This window comes from Delphinapterus leucas, chromosome 7 (genome assembly GCF_059928025.1).
Source record: "Delphinapterus leucas isolate spDelLeu-1000000601 "Yukka" chromosome 7, BTC_Dleu_Yukka2, whole genome shotgun sequence".
Classification (NCBI taxonomy): Eukaryota; Metazoa; Chordata; class Mammalia; order Artiodactyla; family Monodontidae; genus Delphinapterus; species Delphinapterus leucas.
Window position 1 is genome coordinate 15,220,448 of NC_143135.1, and position 21,060 is coordinate 15,241,507.

A 21,060-nucleotide genomic window follows, 5' to 3' on the forward strand; every position below is an offset into this window, starting at 1 on the left:
GAACAGAGAGGGGCTGGGAGTGAAGAGGTTGGCCTATTCTTTTTGTTGACTCGTGCACACCCCTGACTGGGTTTGCATACAGATCTCAAACTGTGGCCTTCCCTCCCTCTCCAGGACCCATCACCAGCTGCGTCTTAAACTCTTAAGTCCTAGAGGGTGAGGACCAAATCATTCTAGTATCTCTGTAGCATCAGTCATAAGTGGGGGGCTTTAAAAAATAGTGTGGAAAATAATTAAGTGGTGAACATCCAGCAAGTCCAGCTATGGTTTGGCATTGGATGAGGGGTGGGGGGCAAGACACCCAGAGGAAGGGTCCTGCCTTCAGCAGGGATCCCAGAGGGCAGAGACCATTCGGCTTTGCCCACTCCCAATCCCCAGCAAATAAACAGTGCCTGGCACACAGTACAAGCTCAATAGCCAACGGCTGAAGAAATAAATTAATACGTATTGACCCAAGAGCAGTGAGCATCCCATATAAGGCAGGGTGGTGCTGAACGCTGAATTGGTCTACATGCTGAGTCAGAGCTGCAGAATTCGCAGCCTAGAGAGACGGGGAGAGAGAGAGAGAGAGACATGGGTGCAGGGCCAGGAGGTTTGTGGTTGACTGAAATCAACAAAGGACAGATCTTCGAAAGCACTTGGCCACAGTCGCCTGGGAGGCAGCATCATACACTGTGGTTTTCCATTTTTTTCCTGCAAAGCAAAATCTTTTTTCAAATGAAATCATACACCGTACCCTAAATGCATAACAGAGCTTTCCCGGTGGATGTCAGCTGGGGCTGTGAGGCTGGCCTGCAAACCAGCGGACTCTTGGGGCCACTCCTGCTTGACCAGTGATGGCCTCCTCTCCTTCCCCTTCCCTCGGAGAGGCCCCAGGAAGGTGGTGGCTGAGGGGAGGCTTGGTCTTCAGGGAGGCCATTTAGGGCAAATAAGTGCTAAAGTGGCTCAAGGAACTTTCCCCAGCGATGAGGGAGTGGGGGTGAGGGTGGGGTGTAAAGAAAGCAAAAGGCCCTCCCAGCAAGTGAAGGACAACCCAAAGCGGCCAGATAAGCAGTGAATGAAATAGTGGCGTGGCCACTAGGGAACACGAGGACTCACTACTGGAAGGACTTCCTGGGGCAATGCTTTTGGAAAGTGGAGCATCGCCTGCAGATACATCGTGTGTGTGTGTGTGTGTGTGTGTTTGTGTAAATCAGGCTTTCAGATACCAGATCCACTGAAACCGAGGTGCACCTGTCAGAGAGAGGCTATCCCTGTGCTGTAAGCCACAGGAAGGACCCATTCAGGACAAATCAGCCCCCTTACCCCCTGCCATGGCTCCGATATGGAGCAGCTGTTGTTTTGTCTGCTCAACATTCCTTCCTCCTTCTTCTGAAAATAGCACCTGGTTTTCCCTCTGGGGTACCAGCCCTCTCACACTTTCAGGCTGAATCCTCCCACCCATACACACAGCCCCAAACACAGACCCCTCAACACTGACCAAGTCTGGTCAATCAGCATAGTCTCTCCTTCTGGTTTCAATGATTGGTCAGAGATGGTCATGTGACCCAAGGCCAGCAAATAAGCTTCAACTTTGGGACTTTTGTAGGAACTCCTGGGAAAAAGCAGCTCTCCTTTCACTGGATTTGCAATGAGCAGGATGTCAGTCTGGAGCTGCTGGCCACTGCCCCACCGCCACGTGGAGAGTGCTTACTGGGGACTGAAACCCACAAGGAGAGAAGCAGAGGGCACAGACCTGGGCATTATCTGAACCTTGGACACCAGTAAACAGGCCCCCAGTTGCCACTGTATTGGAAACCAATAAAAAACGAATAAATTGCCTGTCTTCTTGCTTAATCAAGTTTGAGTTGAGTGCTGGCTTCCAAACAATGCAGCATCTGACCTCAGTTCAGCCTTTGCCTGGCCTCTCATCACCCCATCGCACCCCACCACCCTCACCCTGTCTCCCCCTGCAGCCAACCTTCACATCTGGCCCGTCATTGGTTCCTCTGACCTGAGCAGCAGCTCTAGCCTTCCCCTCAGACCCAAGGACTGGGCACAGGCCAGCAGCCTGCTGGGCTCACCTATACCCTAGCCTTCCCAGCCGTCTGGCCCCGCCTAGGGCTCTGTTTTGGCTGATCTAGTGAGACCCCTCCAATCTGGGCTCAAATTCACTCACTCTGCCCCCACCCCTCCTTGTCCTGCTCACTGGACTTCAGTTCTGCTGGGAGAAACAGACACTACATAGTGAACAGGGGCCTGCAATCCAGTCACTCCTGAGCTTGCAGTGGGAAGAGTTACCCCATGGCTTTGGTCCACGGCCTCAGGGAGACCTGCTATGGGCAGAGGCTGTGGGGTGTGACTGGGCTCAGTTGTCAAGCAGGTGGGGAAAGTTCCTGGATCTCTTACCTGCTGTATCACCTGGGGCAAGCTGCTCTTTCTAAGTCTCAGGATCCTCAACTTTTTTTTTTTTTTGCGGTACGCGGGCCTCTCACTGTTGTGACCTCTCCCTTTGCGGAGCACAGGCTCCAGACGCACAGGCTCAGCGGCCATGGCTCACGGGCCCAGCTGCTCCGCGGCATGTGGGATCTTCCCGGACCGGGGCACGAACCCGTGTCCCTTGCATCGGCAGGCGGACTCTCAACCACTGCACCACCAGGGAAGCCCAGGATCCTCAACTTTAAAGTGGGGATCATATCACTACATACCTGACAGAAGGACAAAAATCTACAAAACTTACAGCACCAGCTGGTGGTGAGGAGATGGCACAAAAGGAACTCTCACTTGTTGCTGGTGCAGATGCAAAATGGTACAGCCACTTTGGAAGCCAGCTTGGCAGTTCCTTGAACAGCTAAATATACCCTTACCATACAATTCAGCAATCATTTACCCAACTGATTGAAAACTTATGTCCACACAAAGCCTGCACATAAATGTTTATAGCAGTTTTATTCATAATCACCCAAAACTGGAAATAACCAAGATTTCTTTCAATAGATGAATGGACAAAAAAACTGTGATACATCCAATGGGACATTATTTAGCAATAAAAAGGAATGAGCTTTCAAGCCATGAAAAGACCTGGAGGAACTTTAAATGCATATTACTAAGTGAAAGAAGCCAGTCTGAAAAGGCTACCTACTGAATGATTCCAATTATATGACATTCTGGAAAAGGCAAAAAAAAAGGAGGCAGTAAAAAGATCACTGGTGACTGGGGGTGAGGAAGAAGGGAGGGAGGATGAAAAACGTGTGGCGGTATCACCTTATCTGACAAGGCAGAGGGTGGCCCAGTATCCATTGCCCCTCCTTTCTTCGTAAGAGAATTATAATTGGGCAGATGGTCCCCCAGAATAAAGACTCTATCTCCCAGCCTCCCTTGCAGCTAGGCATGTCACATGACTACATTCTGGCCAATGGGACCTGACAGGAAGTGATGTATGCACCCTCTTAAAGGAAGGAGCACCCTCTCCTTTTCTGATTTCCCCCTTCTTGCTGACCAGAATGGAGAGACTGGCATGGGCCATCATGGATCATGTACACAAGCGATGGTTAGAGCCTCCGGACAAAAGGAACTTAGTCCCCTAATGTTTTTGTATCAAAGAATCCCCTTAGCTCAGAATTTTCCTTAGAGAAAAATCAACCTGTCTCTTTTTTATTTTGCATTTTTGTTCACATGCAACCAAATGATTATCCTAACAAATGCAAGGCCTTTCGAGGATTGTCCTGAGGATTCTGCATAATGTAGGTAAAACAGCCTCACTCACTCATTCATTCATTCAGCAAATAAAAACAGACAAACTCCTGTCCTCTGGAGTCCACATTCTGGTGCAGGAGGCAGCCTATCAACGTGAGGATGAATTAACTACGGATTGTCATGAGCACAGGAATACTATTAGTAACAGCTAATGCTGACTGCACCCTGAGCTTACTACGTGTCCTGTTCTAAACGCTTATCATATATTACCTCATTTTATCTTCACCACAAACCCAAGAGGTGGGTGCTGTTGCTTCCTTATTTGACCGGGGAGGAAGCAGAGTCACTGAAAGGTTGAGAAACCTGCCCAAGGTCACACAGCTAGTAACTGGAGGTTCAGGATTTGAACCCAGGTCTGTTGGACTTGAAAGCCTTAACCACTGGGTTCTCCTGCTAATGAAGGAAATAAAACAGGACAGGGTGATAAAGAATGATAGGGTGTCCTCTGATGGCTGCTATTAGCAACAGCAAAAGCAGCATAAAACCCCGTGCTGAACACCTGAGCTCCCTTACCTGGGTAGCCTGCGTCGAGAAGTCTGGAAAAAGGTTGTGCCCACGTTTTTGGAAGTTCAAATTCAAAGGGTTCACGTAGCTTGGATGATGGGGTCGGAAGGTCTGGTCCCTGCAAGCTCGGGGCTGTCCAGGAGATGCCCACCTGTCAAGACAAGCAGAATCAGCTGTGACTGCCTCGTGGCGGGGACGCCTCGCTCACACTGCCCGAGGTCTCATCTTTTTTTTTGAAATGTGCTCCGGGCCCTGAGGAGAGGGTGTGAAGGGGCAGCCGGAAGGAGCCAGGGCTTGGGCATCAGGACTGGGGAGCCATCGTCTAGGTCCCAGCTGAACTTGCCTGCAAAAAATTCCAAGACACAAAGATACGTATGTGCCTGTGTGTGTATGTCCTGAATAAAAATACGCAAGTGTCACACCCACTGTGTCTAGCATGGTGCCCTTTGAGAGCGGGAGGCTTGACAAATGTTTCCCGATTTGCTTTGATGTGAAACAAAATTTTATATGTCTGAGTGGGAGGAAACTCTGAGAGTTCACGCGCATTGGTGGAGAGATTCTTCCTCGTGTGAAAATGCATTCCTGAGATGCTCCAGCCAGCCAGACTAATGGCCTCATTTTATCAGTGAGGAGACCGACACCCAGAGAGGGGCAGTGACTCGCTCCAAGTCACAGAGCAAGTTGGTGTCAGAGTGAGGCCTAAACCCCAGGTCCCTCCTGACTCATCATGGCCAGGTGCTCTCTCCCGGGCCACACCCTCCTTTGCTGTTGACAGGCTTGCACCCCTGGAGCAGCCTGGGCACAGGGTCTACTGCCTGCCTGACAGGTGAATGCTGGTCACAGGCCAGAATGGAGAATTGTTTCCTGACTTCGTCCAAGCCCAGACAAGGTATGGGAGGTGGTGCCCGCGGTGGCCGGGAGCCTGGGCTTGGAGGCAGGTGGGCCTCGGTCACTTGTTGGGCAAACTCTTTCCAGGAGAGAGAGGCCCTGGGGAAGTCAGGTGTCCTCTCAGAGCATCAGTCTCCTCCTCTGTAAAACAGGGATAGTAATAGCATCTCTCGTTGAGGGTTGCAGGGAGTGAAAATGATACTCCAAGTCTGTGAAGTCCCAGCAGAGCATTTGGCTCACAGCAATCACTCAATAAATGTTAGCGAGGCGACACAAGGGAGGGTATTGTGAGCGCTGCAGGGGGAGCCGCTTTGTGCCCTCGGCAAGTCTTTAGACAAAACTCTCTCAAGGCCACCAGTGACTCATGCCCGCTGCTCCCGCTGTCCATCCCCGTCTCTGCCTTCATGGACCAGGGTGGGTCCCCAACCCAGCATACCTACCTCTCCCCGCAGCTGCAACTCCCCACCTGCCCACGGGCTCCCCACACCCCAGCCCACATTTCACCAGCCAGCAAAATGGAAATGTCATTAGCACTCTGCAAGCTGGTGAGCTAATGTCACCAGATGGCAGCCAGTGCATGAGAACTGGGGAGGGGTGGAAGGTGGGGGGCGAGTTCCCCGGGAGGCGTGGCGTTCTCAGCTTTTCCCAATGATGAAGAAATAAATAAATGGCTGCAGGAAAGAGGTGACAATGGAGACCGTCCTTCTAGCAGCATGCTATGGAGCTGTGCCTTTCTCCTGGGCTCGCCACGGCTGCCTGTGCTCCCTGCTTCGGCCCCTGTCCGGATGATAGATGTGTCTCAGCCTCTCTGGGCCTCCTCTTCACACATACAGCTGATGAAGAAGCTCACCAGGGGGACGCCCAGCTTCCACCTTTCATTTCCACCCCAGCCCACGCTCCCTCAAACCTGCTGAGAGAAGCAGACCACTCCCTCAATTAACATGGCAGTGAGGGGGGTGGTTCGTCTCCTAGGAGGAGGTGGCAGCATTGAACCCCACGGATCCGCAGGCAGGCATTCTGGGTTCCAGCCCCAACACGGCACTAACTCGCTGTGAGCACTCAGGCACAACCTCCCCTTCGTGGGGCCTTAGTTTCTCCCTCTGTGAAAGGGGGCGCCGGATACAGCATCAGTCCCGACAACGTCTCCGAGTCAGCTCTGAATCCCCCAACTCACAGGCAGAGATGCCAATGTAAAGCTCCTTCTCTTCCAATGTCCTTATGCCACCAGCACTGATGACACCCGCAGGCACGTTAAGGCTTCCTGGAGGAGGGGGCAGATGTGTGTGTGTGGAGACAAGAGCTGGGCGCTGTGGGCAGGGGGCCCGGGTGAGCAAAGGCATGGAGATACCCAGTTGTGGGGGGTGGCACCTGGAGCCAAGGTTGCCCGACAGGCAGCTGGGAAATGAGATGGAAGAGTCCTGTGGTCAGTGCTTTCCATGCATTTTCCCATTTAATCCTAACACTGCTAGCATTCCCATTTTATTGATGAGAAACTGAGGCTCAGAAAGGTTAAGTATTGAGCAGACACATCGTTGTTAAACAGCACCGATTGGATTTGAACTCCGTAGTTGACTTAAGAGCAGAAGTTCTTGATGCTGTGGGGTGCCACTGTCAAGACTGTTTAAGATAGAAGGAGCATGAGAGAAATTCAGGAGCGTTTGTGTCATAAAGGCATGCAAACGAGCTCACGTGATATGCAAGGGTGGGCAACGCCCACATCTGAGGGGGAGGGGTGGGAGAGTTTAGCGTGTGAACGTGGGTACATTGTAAATGTGGGTGGCTCACTGCTGAATGATGCTGCTGCCCTGAGTCTGGGCCCAGAAATGCCGAATGGGGAGGATGTGGCCGAGTGGCCAGTGGGGCAGGGGAGGGGGCAGGCAGAAGGCCCTGGCCATCCCATGGTGGCCCAGGCAGCCCTGCTCTGGGGGCTGTGAGCTGGGCCTGTGCTCATGGTCCTGCTGTGTGGGCCTGGCCTGCATCACTTTTCTGCGGATCCCATACTCCCCTGACTGCTGCCCAGGAGAGCAGCACATCCTGCCCTCGGCCTCTTCCTTGGCTTAGTCTCCTGCGTGGTCCCTCGGGATGCCTGTCCCAGCCGGGAACAGATCCTGTAGACAGAGCCTGGTATACACCCGGGGCTGCTGTCAGCGGGCAGGGAAGCCAGCAAGTGAGTGCACCTTGCACCCGCTGGGGACCAGCCAGACCTGTACTCCAGCCACTACCCACTGGCTGTGTGATCAGGGCATGCGACCGGCCTCTCTGAGCCGCAGTGAACCCTCACAGAGCTGCTAAGATGACTACCTAAGGGAAAAGGCATGCATTCTATAAAGTGCCGTGCCCACAGACAGGGCTGTAGTTCGAATCCCAGTGGCCAAGATAACCCAGGAATTAGTAGAGCTCCCTAGAGAGCCATGACTGGGAATCCAGCCAACGCCTTTACGTAAGTCCCCCTCGCCCCTCCCCTGGGCCTCAGTCTCCCATCTATAAAGCAAAGGGTCCTCAGGCTCAGATACGGAGTGTGCTCGGCCCCTGCGTGTCTACTTTTCTTCACCATGATTCGTTATTAACATCACAGCTGGATTTCATTTACCAGAAACCAGAAGGCCATTCATGTAGCAGTAAGCTGAGTAAATAGGGCCCAAGACAGGTAAGTTGTGATGGGAGGAGAGAGGTTTCATGGTTTCACGTTCGAGTCACTGACTAAGAAGGAATGTGATCATTCTAGGAAGACAGAAGGAAACATGCAGGAACAGAGCGGGGCAGAGCTGTTGGAAGTCGACAGAACTTGGACAAACTCTCTCCCCAGGTTTGCATTGGGCTGGCCCTGAATGCCACAGAGAAGACACAAGGAGTTCTGTTTCCTGAAGACCTCAAGGAATGGGAGCATTCACACACTTGGTGAGCATTAACTGAATGCCTGCTGTGTACTGGGGCCTCCGGGGGTGCCAGGGATGAGAGAGGCACCAACACTGCCTTCAAAGGAGGTCCTGTTATGGGGAAGAGTGACAATGCCCTTGTCTCCATAGTTCAAGGTGGCTTAGGAGGACTCATCACATTGCTTTCAGTTCAGAGGAGGGAAGGACCCCTTCCTGCTTGGGCCCCAGGGAAGGCTTCCTGGAGGAGGAGGCAGATTTGAATGTATGGGGATGAGAGGAGGGCACTGTGAACAAAGGGACCAGGGTGAGCAAAGGCACAGAGGTGTCCAAGTGTGAGGTGAGTATTCAGGACCAGGAGGCAAGGCTGCCTGTAGGGATGGAATGGGAAATGAAATCGGAAGGGGCTGGATGATTAAGGTCCTTGAATCCTGGGCCGAGGATAATGAACTCTATCCATAGAAAAAGGGGAGCCACTGAAGGTCATAGAGCAGAGGTGTGCTTCAGGTGGCTGAAAAGCAGCAAGGAGCCCAGGCAAGTGGAAACAGATGAGAGGAGGGAAGGAGGATGGGCAGGGCCTGATGCTGGCGCTGGAAAAAGGGATGCTGGAGGGGTGGGGAAGGTAGGGGGGATACTGAAACCGGCAGGTTGTGGGCAGGGGACGCAGATGTGGGATGATGACTGGATTTAGACATGGTGGATTTGCATCCTGGCTCTGCCACTGTCACCGTGTGCTCTCAGGCATGCCAGTTTACCTCTCTGGGCCTCAGTTTCCTCCCCTATAAAGTGAAAAAAAATAAAACCGCCTCAAAGAGATGTGAGATTCAACCAGACAATATACGAGACGCACTCAACATAGTAAGTGATTGTTGGATGCTTGCTTCCTACAATGTAAGCATTTGTTGCTTTTATTAATTAGTGGTGACCTCCCCCTACTACAAGTGAGGACGCTGAAGTTCAAAGTCAAACAAGTGGCTGGAATTGGCAGTCACTGGGCCTCAAATCATAAGAGAAGCAAATTATGAGCAAATAAACGGGGGATGACTCAGAAAAGAGTCTTGATTTTAAAATATTGCTAAAGAGAAGGGCTGTTTTATGACTTTTGTGCCGTATGCTTATTAAACCCAAGCTATAAGTGTGAACTAAAAAGTAAAATGAGTTAATTAAAAAAATCAACCTTCAGGACGGATCCATATTACCTAATGGCAGTCCATAAATATAAACGTAAAATTTTAAAATACAAGAATGAATTGCAATGGCCAGCAGCCCCAAGAATCTGCAATTTCTCTGTCTGCAAATAAGAGCTACTGATTTTAGCTTGGGTTCTCATTGCTCATGAATGAGCCTTTGAGAAGTCATAAAGAAAGGAATTATTTCCAATTGTTTACTCACTAAGGATCATATGTATTGAATTTAAATTGTCTCTGATTCCTAATTAGTACAAACCAAATTAGAATCTGAGTACAGCAGATCTGGAAAGAGCCCTTGGAGACTGAGACCTTAAGCTCAGTTTTCTTTGTTTTATGGACCTGGAACCCAAGGGACAGAGAAGGAGAGCTACTTGCCCAAGATCACACAGCAAGTAAGGGTAGGATCCAAGCTAGAACCTGAGCTCCAGGCACCCAGGTTGGCATCCTGCTCTGGTCCCTGCAGCATCTGTGATCAGATCAATAAATCCAGCCCTAAGGGATGTGCAGGGATGTTCCCCGGGCCTTAGCCCGGGTGATTCCTATAATAAGAACTTTCTCCCCGCTCTGGGGAAAAGTAATCTGCCCAAGAAAGGACCCTCAAAGCCCAGCAGTCTAATACTGATAGCAAAGTTCTAAGACACTCTAGCACATTGCTGCGTATGGAACCCTTGAGCCCCTGTTCGCAACCTGCTTGCCAGGCAGCTCAGCCAGGAGAGAGACACACTGCGAGCGTTGGGTTCTGTTCTAAGAGGGGCTGCGGGCTGGCACAGCCCAGGCCCATGTCAGCTCCTTCCTGTGTTCCGGGTGGGGCCGGAGGCGCAAAGGCCTCATTGTACAGTGGGGAAGGGAGGGGTCTCAGCTCAGCCAGGCTCGTGCCCTCTCCCTCTCTCTCTCACACACACACACACACGGACGAAGGCGCTTTGCGCGTGGCGCAGGCACGCACGCGTGCATGTTAAGCTTCGGGCTACACTCCGTTGTGAAGCAGGTGTTTAACCCCTACCTGAGTGTTATTAATCAACACGATTAATGCACAACCCACGCCACACAACTACCCTGCAATTACACCTAAAGAAACATTCTAGCGCCGAGGGCTGGCTAATTACCCGGCCTTGCCAAAGGACGGGTATACTGGGCAGCAATTTTTCTTCTTTCCTTTTCTTCCTTTTCTCCCTCCCGTCCTCTCATTAGTCTTCTGGGCTGATGTCCCCACCACACAGAACGGGGAGCCCAGGCGGGCTGCCGGCCTCCTCCCCGAGGTGCCACTTCTGCCCTCTCACCGCTTTTCATGTGACTCTAAATCGCCCCCAGTCCTCTCCTCTCAGCTCTCCAGCTTGGAAATGCATGCCCTTTCCAGAAATGAAGCCGGCCTCCTACTGGCCTGCGGATGGAGAGGCAGCGGCAGGCAGGGGTTACCTGGGGACGGTCTGCAGGCAGCTGCCTGGAGTTGAATCCCAGCTCTACCAGTTCCTGGCTGTGTCATCTCTGTCAAGTTAACTGTGCCTCAGTTTCCCCAGGTGCAAGATGGAGACTAGAACAGTAATTACCTCAGGGGTTTCTTGTGAGTATTTAATATGACAGAATGTGTAAAACACTTAGCCAGTACCTGGCACACAGTCAGACTCCAGTAATACCCATTATAACTATCACTGTCATTATTTACCCAGAAATGGCCCCTCCAGGAATCCTCCTAATCACAGAGTCTTCCAAATGGTCAGGTTTTTGGATTCCACTCTCTACCCCTCAGGTAGAGAGCTCGGTCCCATCTACCTGGAAACACCTCCTTACATTGCCCCCTCCCCTCTACCTGCCACCTCCATGGGCTCCACTTCCCTAATCCAGGAAGCCTTCATCCTCTCTCACCTGGCCCGCAGCCATTAGCCTCCACACAATCTCCCTGATGCTCCCCACACCCCGTTCCATCCCCCACTGGGTGGAGAGACAGATCCTCATGGAGCAGAGCTTGGACTATGCCACTCTCCCGCTCAACAGCCTTCTGTAGCTCACCATTGCCTATGAAGCAAGGTCCACCTGCCTCCACTGGAAGATCACTAATGCCCCAAATTCCACCTTCATTTCTTAAGTTCATGAGCCCTAAGCTTTTGATGATGAATGAAGGAATGAATGAATGTCTTGCTAGATTTGAGAAGCATCCACACCCACCAAGCTGGGATGTCCCAGTGCCTTTTATGAACCTGGCCTCGAGGTTTATCCCGGAAGTTGGGGTTTATCCCTCACTGTTCATTTCCCCTCCACTTTTTCCCTCCCCTCTCCCCCCGACAAAAATCTTTCCCAAACCAGCTGCATTTAAGAACAATCCATCTTTTAGGGCCCAGAAACCACAGGTCCAGCTGAGCAAAGAGACTATATAAGGACCCTCAGATGCAGGGGCCAGTGTGTGGTCTGCTCGAGAGATGAGTGTAAGGGACACGGTGACAAACTCCAGCACAGATGGCACACGGAGAGAGCCAAGGGGGAGGGTGCTTGTGTGTGCATGTGTACATGGTGTGCACACTTTCGTTTGTACAAGTAGGGCCTATGTAGCTACTTGTGTGACTTAACTCCTTCAGTTACAAAAATATCAAGTAGTATGAGTCATTCATTTACTTGATAAATGTAAAACATTGGGCTCTGGAGTCAGACCGCTGGCGATAGAATCCTCTCACCTCTGACTAGCTGTGTGACTTTGGGAAAATTCCTGAACTTCTCTGAGCGTTGGTTCTTAGTTGTAAAAAGGGGCTAATCATAGCTCCTAACGATAGCGTTCTCGTGAGGAGGTAACGCACACTTCGATCAGCATCTGGCACACAGGAAGAGCCAGACCAAAGTTAGCTCTTTTATTATTAATAATAAGAATTAATAAACCCTGGGAACATAGAAACTCAATGCCTGAAGCAGAACATGGCATGTAGTACTAGACCAACGGGTGGAGAAGGTCCTGCAGAACATTAAAATGGAAGGTAGGAAAGTGACTTTTGTCATTCGTTTATTCATTCAGCAAACACTCATTGAGTGCCTACTGTATAAATCTCTGTGTTAGGCACCGCGGGAGGGTGGAGGGACTCCCTGTCTTTGCAGTGAGGTCAAGTGGAAGGTGCTGTTCACAAGTAGCTGGAAGCGGGCAGAGGCTGGGGAATGTTCTAAACCACTCACTGCTGTACCCCCAAAGCCTCAACTTGCCGGCCACTGGACACTAGATGAATGGATGGCAGCACTGCTGAAGATGCGGGAGAGCTCCTAGATGAGCAGACTCAAGTCCAAGGAGAAGGCAAAGGGGAGGAAAGGCTTTCCAAGCAGAGGGCACGGCCAAGGCAGTGGCTCAAGGGCCTCAACTTGCACGACAGGTGGAGGGAAGAGCAAGCAGGCTGTGCTCTGGCGGAGGCGTGAAACGGGAGAGGAGAGGTGGGTCACGGGTGCTGAGACGGAGCTTGGGCTAGTGGGGAGTCAAAGGAAATTCATGGAGGGGCTGATGGGGGCCACTTCAGGTCCAGGGTTTTCCTTCTTCGTGTGAAGTTCAAGCCTTGGTCTTTGGAGCTCAGAAGCCCCCTCCCGGGAGGCTGATGGAAACTTTTCCAGGGGACATTGGATCTATTTCTCTTGCCTGAGAAATAAGAATTTACATAAGGCTCCCTGCTCAGCCACAGGGCAAGGCCACAGGGCAAGTGCTCTGGCCACCAACCTCCGCGGATGCAGTACTAACCCAGATGACAAACAGGAAGCGTGACTCTCCAGGTAGATGTAGAGAGGGGCGCACAAAGCCAGGATGCAGTCGTTTTTACTCAGAGCCAGCCGGGCTCTGCTGGCCCGTGCTCACCTGTATATGATGAAAGTGGCCGAGCAGAGATGTTTCCTTCCTCTCCCCATGGGCCTCCTGTGCCCCCTTCCCGACACATTGTGGCTCTTCACACACACACCCAACCCCACACACACCCACACACACCCACACCCACAGCGAAGTCTGGTGTTGGCTTAAAGCAATAAGGTCAAAAGATCAAGAATGCTGAGTCACAGCTCTGGGACAGCTTTGCTGTGTGCCCCGTTTAGGTCATGTGCCCTCTCTGGGCTTCTACTTTCTCCTCTACAAAATGAGGCAAGGTATTCAATGATTTTCAAGGCTCAAGTGAAAGGAAGGGGGCTAAGTCCCTGCAGATGGGCAAAAGTGAGGTGAGGAAGAATCTGAAGGGCCTGAGTCCCCGGGATGACATGCCATGTACCCGGGAGAAAGCCAGGCCGGTACCGACGGAAACAAGCATCAGGGGCTCCTGCAGCCTCATCGGTGACTGAGGCTGAATTCAAATGCTGGGCCCACCATTCATTATGCTATTGGACACCTTATGTGAACCCCTCTAAGCCTCAGTTTCCTCACCTGTAAAACGGGGACATGACACTTCTCACTCATAAAGTTAAACAAGAAGACACAAGGAGATTGCCCAGCATGGTGTCTGGGTGGAGTAGGCCTCAGTAAGTGGAAGCTTTTATTAGTATTACAATTACAGCTCCATCTACACCTGGGGGAAACTCCAGCCGCAGCTCCCTCACTGCTCTGTGGGTCCCTCCCAGACCCCTGGCAGCCCCGGCAAGAAGGGGAGCTTTCCTGACCACACCTCGGCCACATGCAAACATGGCTGTGGACTTAACGTCAGTTTTCTGGACAAACCGTGGCGACTCCTCAGAGACGTGGGGAAAGGTACCTGGCATTAGGGCTTCTAACCTTTCCTGAAATGTGTCCTTTTTTTTAAATAAGGGGAATGTATCCATGTATCACTTGCTAAATAACAATGAGAATAAATCAACCGTTTGGGGACAAACACCTCTGGGGAAATCCCAGGCCTTGGCTGACCCCGCTGAAGGATCCGGCTGTGTTTCTCATTCCTGGCCCTGGGGACAGGGGTTATTAGAGATCACTAGTCCACCTCCCGTCTGTAGGAGGGAAGGAGCTCTCACGGGCCAGGCCAGGCCAGGCCAGGCAGGAGAGACCCATCCTTGGATGGTTTCCATGAGGACGGTGAGAGCAGAAAGCCTGACTCCACCCACCCAAAAGGTGCTCAGGGGCTCCGGTGGAGCTGCTGTCTCCATGGCATCTGATGTGCCCTCCTCTGGATCCTATGTGGGAGGGGTGTCTCTAAATGGAGACCCAGGGATGTGGATGATTCTAGTAAGTGGTAGAAAGGGGCTTCACACCTAAGTCCGTCAGGTGCCACAGCCGGAGGAGTTTTCTTCCTAATTCCAAAGTAAGGGATTAGGATGTGTGCGTCCGCGCCTGGAGGGCGCACCCCTCCCTCGACCACAGCAGCGCTGGATGCAGAAGTCTCCACCTGCCCCTTCTCTGGGGGGATTGCTGGCCCTGGCTGTTTGGATTCACATCACCCAGAGATGCCTGGGAGGCTACACCCCTGCCCCACCCCCAGGCATAGCCCGTAGCCCCCGACAGAGGGTGCTGGGCACAAACTCTGCAATGTCTTTCACTCTCCAGAGCCAGAATCCGGCTGAGGCTAGAGTGCTCCTGAACCCCGTCCTTGCTTAGCTTCTTCCTCTGCCTCATCCAGCTCCTTTCTCTGGTCCCGAGAATCCTTCCTCAATAATTCACTTGCACAACCATCCCCGCTCAGGTTCTGCTTTCAGAGAGCCGGACCTAGGACACAAAGGAGACAGACGCGGTTCCTGCCTTCTCGAGAGTCAACGCCCAGCAGGAGTCAAATCTGAGACACCGACTGACCATGACACGGTCCCTTCAACCATGACCACTGACCGCCCCCCCCCCAATCTTATGACAGGCTGTGCAACCCCCTTCCCCTCCTGATATCACTGAATACCACCAACAACCCAGCCAAGAGGGTTTGTTAGCTCCAATTGTATAGATGGAGCTGAGGCTCAGAGGGGTTATAGTTTGCCCAAGGTCACTTGCAACTCCTATGTGGCTGCACTTGGGTTAGACCTCAGTTCTGCCTGATTGCTGGGCCCCAGGGCCTGCCTCCCACTAACAAAGGGGACCTGGATACATCTGCAGAGATGGAGAGCAGGGAGGCCCCGTGGTTAGGGTCATGCCCAGGGCAAAGCTCGCTGTCTCCCTCTGCCACCTCCTGGGCCCTGTGACTCAGGGCCCACAGCCTGGGGGAGGCAACTCTGAAAGTGGAGAGGGAGTGCGGAGTCTCACCAGAGACTGCTTCCCTGGTGCCATTCTTCCACATCACAGGCCCGGGGGTCTCTCGCTCTTAAATGATTCTCCCGGACCTGGTTCCTCCCTGGTCCCCCTCCCCCAGTTCCTGTTACGTCACAGATATGCAGCTCAGCCAGGCGGGTAACAGGCAGAGAATGGGAATTTTTACCTGTTAATTTAGTTTCTGAACCCCTGCTGCTTGCCAAGCCTGAACAGCTCCATGGCAGGCTCTGAAAGAAGGAGGGGAGGGGGAAGGGCAGGCAGTGGCCCGCGCTCCAGGGGTGAATCCGACAGCCAGCCCCCTGGGTGAGGGCGGCACAGTGGGGCCAGGGAAGGCTAGCCTCCCTGGATCCAAAGGCAGGAAGGGGGCCTGGTTCCCAGAGCACCAGCCATCTGCTCCCTCTGCCCCATCTTTGGTGAGTAAAAGGCAGAAGGCCTCCAACAGCCCACTGCTTGGGGCAGAGCCGAGCCCTGCCCCCTCATACTTCCCGCCCAAAACCTTCAGCCCTCTGTAACAGGGCCTCTCCCAAGGTACCTTGAGCCCTCGCTACCTTGGGTGTTGGACTTCATTTAATTCTCAAAAACCTTGTCTCATCTACCCTGTATGAGAAAGCTATCATTATCATCCCCATTCTACAGATGTAGAAACTGAGGTTCAAAAAGGTGATGCTTCCCCAACAAGTCCAACACAGAAAGACCATATGACCCAGAAATTCCATTCCTGGGTCTATGCCCCAAATAACCGAAGCCAGGTCTAAACAGACACCTGTATCTGACTGCTCATAGCAGCACTATTCACCGTGGCCAAAAGGTGGAAACACCCCAAATATCCGTCAATATTTCATGAGTACACAGATGAACGTAATATAGACTTTCAACGAAATACTATCCACTCAGAAAAAGGAATGAAGTACTGATGCATGCAACAATATGGATAAACCTCCAAAACATTATGCTAAGGGAAAGAAGCCAGGCACAAAAGGCCACATAGAGTATAATTCTAATCATATAAAATGTCTGGAATAGGTAAACCGATATAGACAGAAAGCAAATTAGTGGTTGTCAGGCGCCGTGGGGAGGGGCCTTGACGTGTGCAGGGTTTCCTTTTGGGGTGAAGAAAAGGTTCTGGAACTAGATAGAAGTGATGGTTGCACAACAGTCTGTGTTGAATGCCACTGAATTGTTACTTTGAAATGGTTAATTTTCTGTCAAGTGAATGTCACCTCAATTTTTTTAAACATCTGGGGGAGGCTGGTGAGGGGGAGGTGATGTCATGCACGGAAGGTCAAAGAGCAGGTAAGTGGCGGAGCCCAGGTTCACACTTGGGTCTTGCTGACGGCAGGGCATGCCCTTGGCCACTATCCTCCACTGCCTGTCCTGCACTTTCCCATCTCTGGCCTCTGCCTCTGTTGATGCCTTGGCCAGCAAGACACCCTCTCCTCATTTCTGCTCTCGAAATCCTACGCATTCTTCAGGGGCCTTGGTTAAAGGCCACCCCCCTCCCCAAAGCCTTCCTGATCTCCTCGGAGTCCTCTCCACTTGGAGACCCCCGGCCCCGTGCCCTGCCCGGTCAGCTTTGCCCCACGCCTCCTGCCAGAGTTAGCAGTGCACAGGGCTCTCCCTTGCTCCCCACCAAGCCTGAGGGGGTCATCACACTCACAGGTCCTGGTGAGGGTTAAATAACACGAATGCCCGCAGAGCTCTCCACTCTGGGCTTGGCAGGCAGTGAGCGCTCAATCACTGGTGCTTGTGAACGGCCAGGTTCACTCCTGAAGCGCTGAGACCTGCGGGCTTATCTCTGCTTCCCTGGCCCAGGCCCTGCTCCCAGTGGCACTCCTCAAACGACTGCGGAATGCGAGGGGAGAGACAAACTCCCGGACAAGCAGCTACTTTCCTACCTGTTCTCCTGCTGGGCAGGAAGCCTGTCTTGGTTCACAGTTTATAATAAATGCAACTCCGTTTCCTCTTGGCCATGCTGGCCCCCAGCACGCACACACCCAAAGTCTGCTGTTTCTGTTAAATGTCTGAGGCTCCTGGGACCAGCCAGGCCCTGACTGAGTCCCGATGTTTTGCTCCACGAGGCACCTCCAGCCCCAGGTTCTGCAGATCAGGACAAATCAGAAGTTCTGGCCTCCGTAAAAGCCTACTGAACACGATCTCTCTAATAATTGTTGCCATGCTTATCTAATGAGTATGCAATAAGACATTCATCATGGAAGCACTTTCTAAACTAAAGGAATTATATACATTTAAGGTATTGGCATTAAGAATAATCCCAAACACCAGACAGTGCCAATCTTTTCAAGACGCTTTTGGAAGCTCTTTCGAACCTGCAATGGAATGTGAATTAGTTAAAGATGCCAAGAAATTCACTTCAAACAAAACAAGGCGGCTAAATTAGGAAGCCCTCACTCCAGGGAAGGCAAAGAGACATGCACTTCCTTGATCTTTCTCTCTACTTGGCCGTTGATGGTAAGACAGGCTAAGGACAGGGGTGGGGGGTTGGGGGGGACCACTACCTCTCCAACTGACACCCAAAGCAGAGAGAGGGAGCTTTGGGACCAGAGAAATCCAGCCCAGCCACTTGCCAACCCTGGGATCATGGGCCAGCTCTTTAAATCCCTTACTGTCAGGTGGTGTGGGGGCATGGAGAGGTGGAGGGCGATGATGCTTCCCTCCCTGAGCGGTGATGAGTGTCAGCTAAGGTGAGACAGACTTGCAGAGCACCTGGATTGGCACAAAGGAAGCTCTCAATAAGTATTTATTCTCTTCCTTCTCAAACTATCCTCAGACCATCTAGAGAGTGAAAAACAAACCTCAGACTGAAGGACGTATTTGCAACACATACGTATTACAAAGCACTTGTATCCAGAATATGTAAAGAATGCCTACAGATCAATAAGAAAGTAAGAAAACAACCCAGTTGAAATTGGGCAAAAGTCTTGAAAAGATACTTCCCAAAAGAAGATATCCAAATAGCTGACAAGTATATGAAAAGGTGCTCAGCATCATTACTCACCAGGGAAATGCAAATAAAAGCCATAATGAGATACAGAATCACCAGTTGACTAAGACTGAACAGAGGGCTGACACCAAGCGTGGGTGAGGAGATGGACAGACTAGAACATTCATGCACTGCTAGGACCATCAAATGGTACAACCATCCTCTTTGGCACTGTCTATTAAAGTCAAACCCATGACCATTCAGTATTTCCACTCCCAGTTACACACCCAAGAGAAATGCCTGCATATGCCCACAAAGGATCATAAAATCATGTTGAGTGAAAGAAGCCAGGTCTGGAGGAGTTCATGCTATACGATTCCATTTATATAAAGTTCTAGAGCAAGAACAACAGCCTGATGGTGATCAAAGCCAGAACAGTAGTTACCTGGGGGTTGAAGGGGGTGAGGAAAGGAGAGTATTAACTGGGATGGGACACAGGAGAGCCTTCTGAGCTGATGGCATGGGTCCCTGCCAACCTCCCCGGCCTTGGCTAGAACCACTCCCTCATCTCTCACTAGGCCCCAGCCATAATGCTCTTCCCTCCATCCTACAACACTTGAATCCATTCCTACCCCAGGGCCTTTGCACATCTTGCCTTCTCAATCTGGAACCCTCCTCTCCCCAGTTCTGCATGGCCAGGCTTCACCTATATTTAGATCTGCATGGTGGTTACTTGGTATACAAAAAAATCATTAAGCTATATATTGGAGATGTATGTATTTTACTGTATATATATTATTCCCAAATAGGATTTTTAAATAAATGACCAGAGGATCAATTGGACCAAGCCATCTCTAAGGCCTATGAGCCCTATCATTTTATGATTCTCAGAGCCTGGAGAATGATTCTTAGGTTCTAATGCTGGAATTCGGAGATGCTGTGCTCGTTTTATTCTTTCTCTTCCCTTTCACTTGCCAAGAGAGGCCCCTTCTCTTGCTCCCTCTCCCTCCCTGACTTTGTGTAAGTCAGTCAGCCACTCCTGGCCTCATCACCCCATCTGCAAAAAGAGGGTCGTGCTGCCAGGACTCCCCTCCAAGAGGGAGAAACATGGTCATGCACGGGAAATGCTCTGTGCATCACAGAGCAAAAATGCTAACTGCATTCCCAGAATTGCTAGCAGATGTCTCTTTGCATGGGGTCAAGTATATCCAGGCAGAATTGCAATTACTATGGCAAGGGTGTGGTTTAAAACTCAAACCTGGCCCACATGTATTTTTTTGGTGTCAAGGGATCTAAGATGGTGGCCATGGAACAAAAGTCATCATGGGAAAGGGATGGCCACTGGTTTGACCTGGGAAGGCAGAGATTCTGGTGTGGTCCCTCAGGCTATCGGCCAGAGCCGTTCAGGGATGATCCTTGAAGGAGACAGAGGCGGTGCCTGGCCTGGGGCTTCTGCTGGCCTTTTAAAGGAAGGAGCACTGAAGCTGGAGTCTGGGGTCCTGGGTTCAAGGGCTGCTTCTGCCCTGATGTGCTGGGTAACATTGGATACCTCTTCTCACCTTTGGGACCTCAGTTTCCCCACTGCACCTTACAAGGGTGGACTAGATCATATTTAGAAATCCTTTCAACTAGAACTGTTTATGAGCTTATAAATTGCTTACTTCTTAAGGTCAAAATTACATCATGTCCCTCCCCGCTTAAAACCTTATCTATGGCTTCTTATTCAACTTAGAATAAAGTCCAGACCCATGACCAGATCCTCATGGTCAGGTCCCTGCCAACCTCCCTGGCCTTGGCTGGAACCACTCCCTCACCTCTCACTGGGCCTCAGCCATAATGTTCTTCCCTCCATCCTGCAACACTCAAATCCATTCCTACTCCAGGGCCTTTGCACCCCTTGCCCTCTTAACCTGGAACCCTCTCCCCAGTTGTGCACGGCCAGCCTTTGCCTGCTTTAGGGCACCAGCTCAGAGGTCCCCTTCTCAAAGGCCTTCCCTGACCAGATAAGCAGTCCTCCTTCCTTGTGTTTTCTTTTTCACTTTCATACCAATGATGACAACATGCGCTCATTAGATGAAATCGTGACTTCCTTATTTTCTGTCTTCTGCGCTGGAGTGTAAGTTCCACGTGGGCAGCCACTCTGTCTGTCACCATTGAACCCTCTGACATATACACAGTAGACACTCAATAAATATCTGTGCATTTTTTCATCCTCTCAGGCAGCACTACAGAGCTCTAGCCGCCCTCAGAAGCTCATGTAAGAATTTCCCAAAGAAAGAAATGCTTATGTATAGAGAACCCAGCAGGTACTGTGACGATGCCAGGCTCTCTGCATCCTTGTGTCATTTAATTCTCACTACAACCCTTAGAGATAGGATTAGTTGGGTGACAGGCTCAGAGCAGTGAAGAGCTGTGCCCACGGTCACATACCAGAAGCCCTGAGCTTGGAGACAGATGGCTCTGTGCCACTTGCGACCATGTGATTCCATCTCTCCAGGCCGTGCTTTTCTTGTCTGTAAAGTGGGGCTAAGATCTCCTGCCTGCACTGCAAGCTGTGTCATGATCAAGCAGGATAATTAAGGTGGGATGCTTTGCACACCAGCAAGCAGCGTGCAGCTGCACTGATGTTGAAACAGAAAGAGCCTGAGGTTTGCTTTGCCCATCAGAGTCTGTGCCTGCCCCGCCAGGAGGCGGCCAACGAGGGGAAAGAGGACCTTCCGGAGCCAGCCTGTCCTGGATTGGAATCATGCTCCAACCCAGCTCAGAGCT

The 21,060-nt window shown here is 51.4% G+C and overlaps 1 protein-coding gene across 1 annotated transcript in view; it reads right to left on the reverse strand.

The window, feature by feature from the left end:
• The window catches only part of TSPAN18 (tetraspanin 18), a 182,209-nt gene that overhangs the window by 60,255 nt on the left and 100,894 nt on the right, over positions 1-21,060 (reverse strand). The window contains exon 3 of the mRNA XM_022592188.3: positions 4,249-4,390. The gene's annotated coding sequence lies outside the window, so the exon portion shown is untranslated. The remainder of the gene's footprint in view (positions 1-4,248; positions 4,391-21,060) is intronic.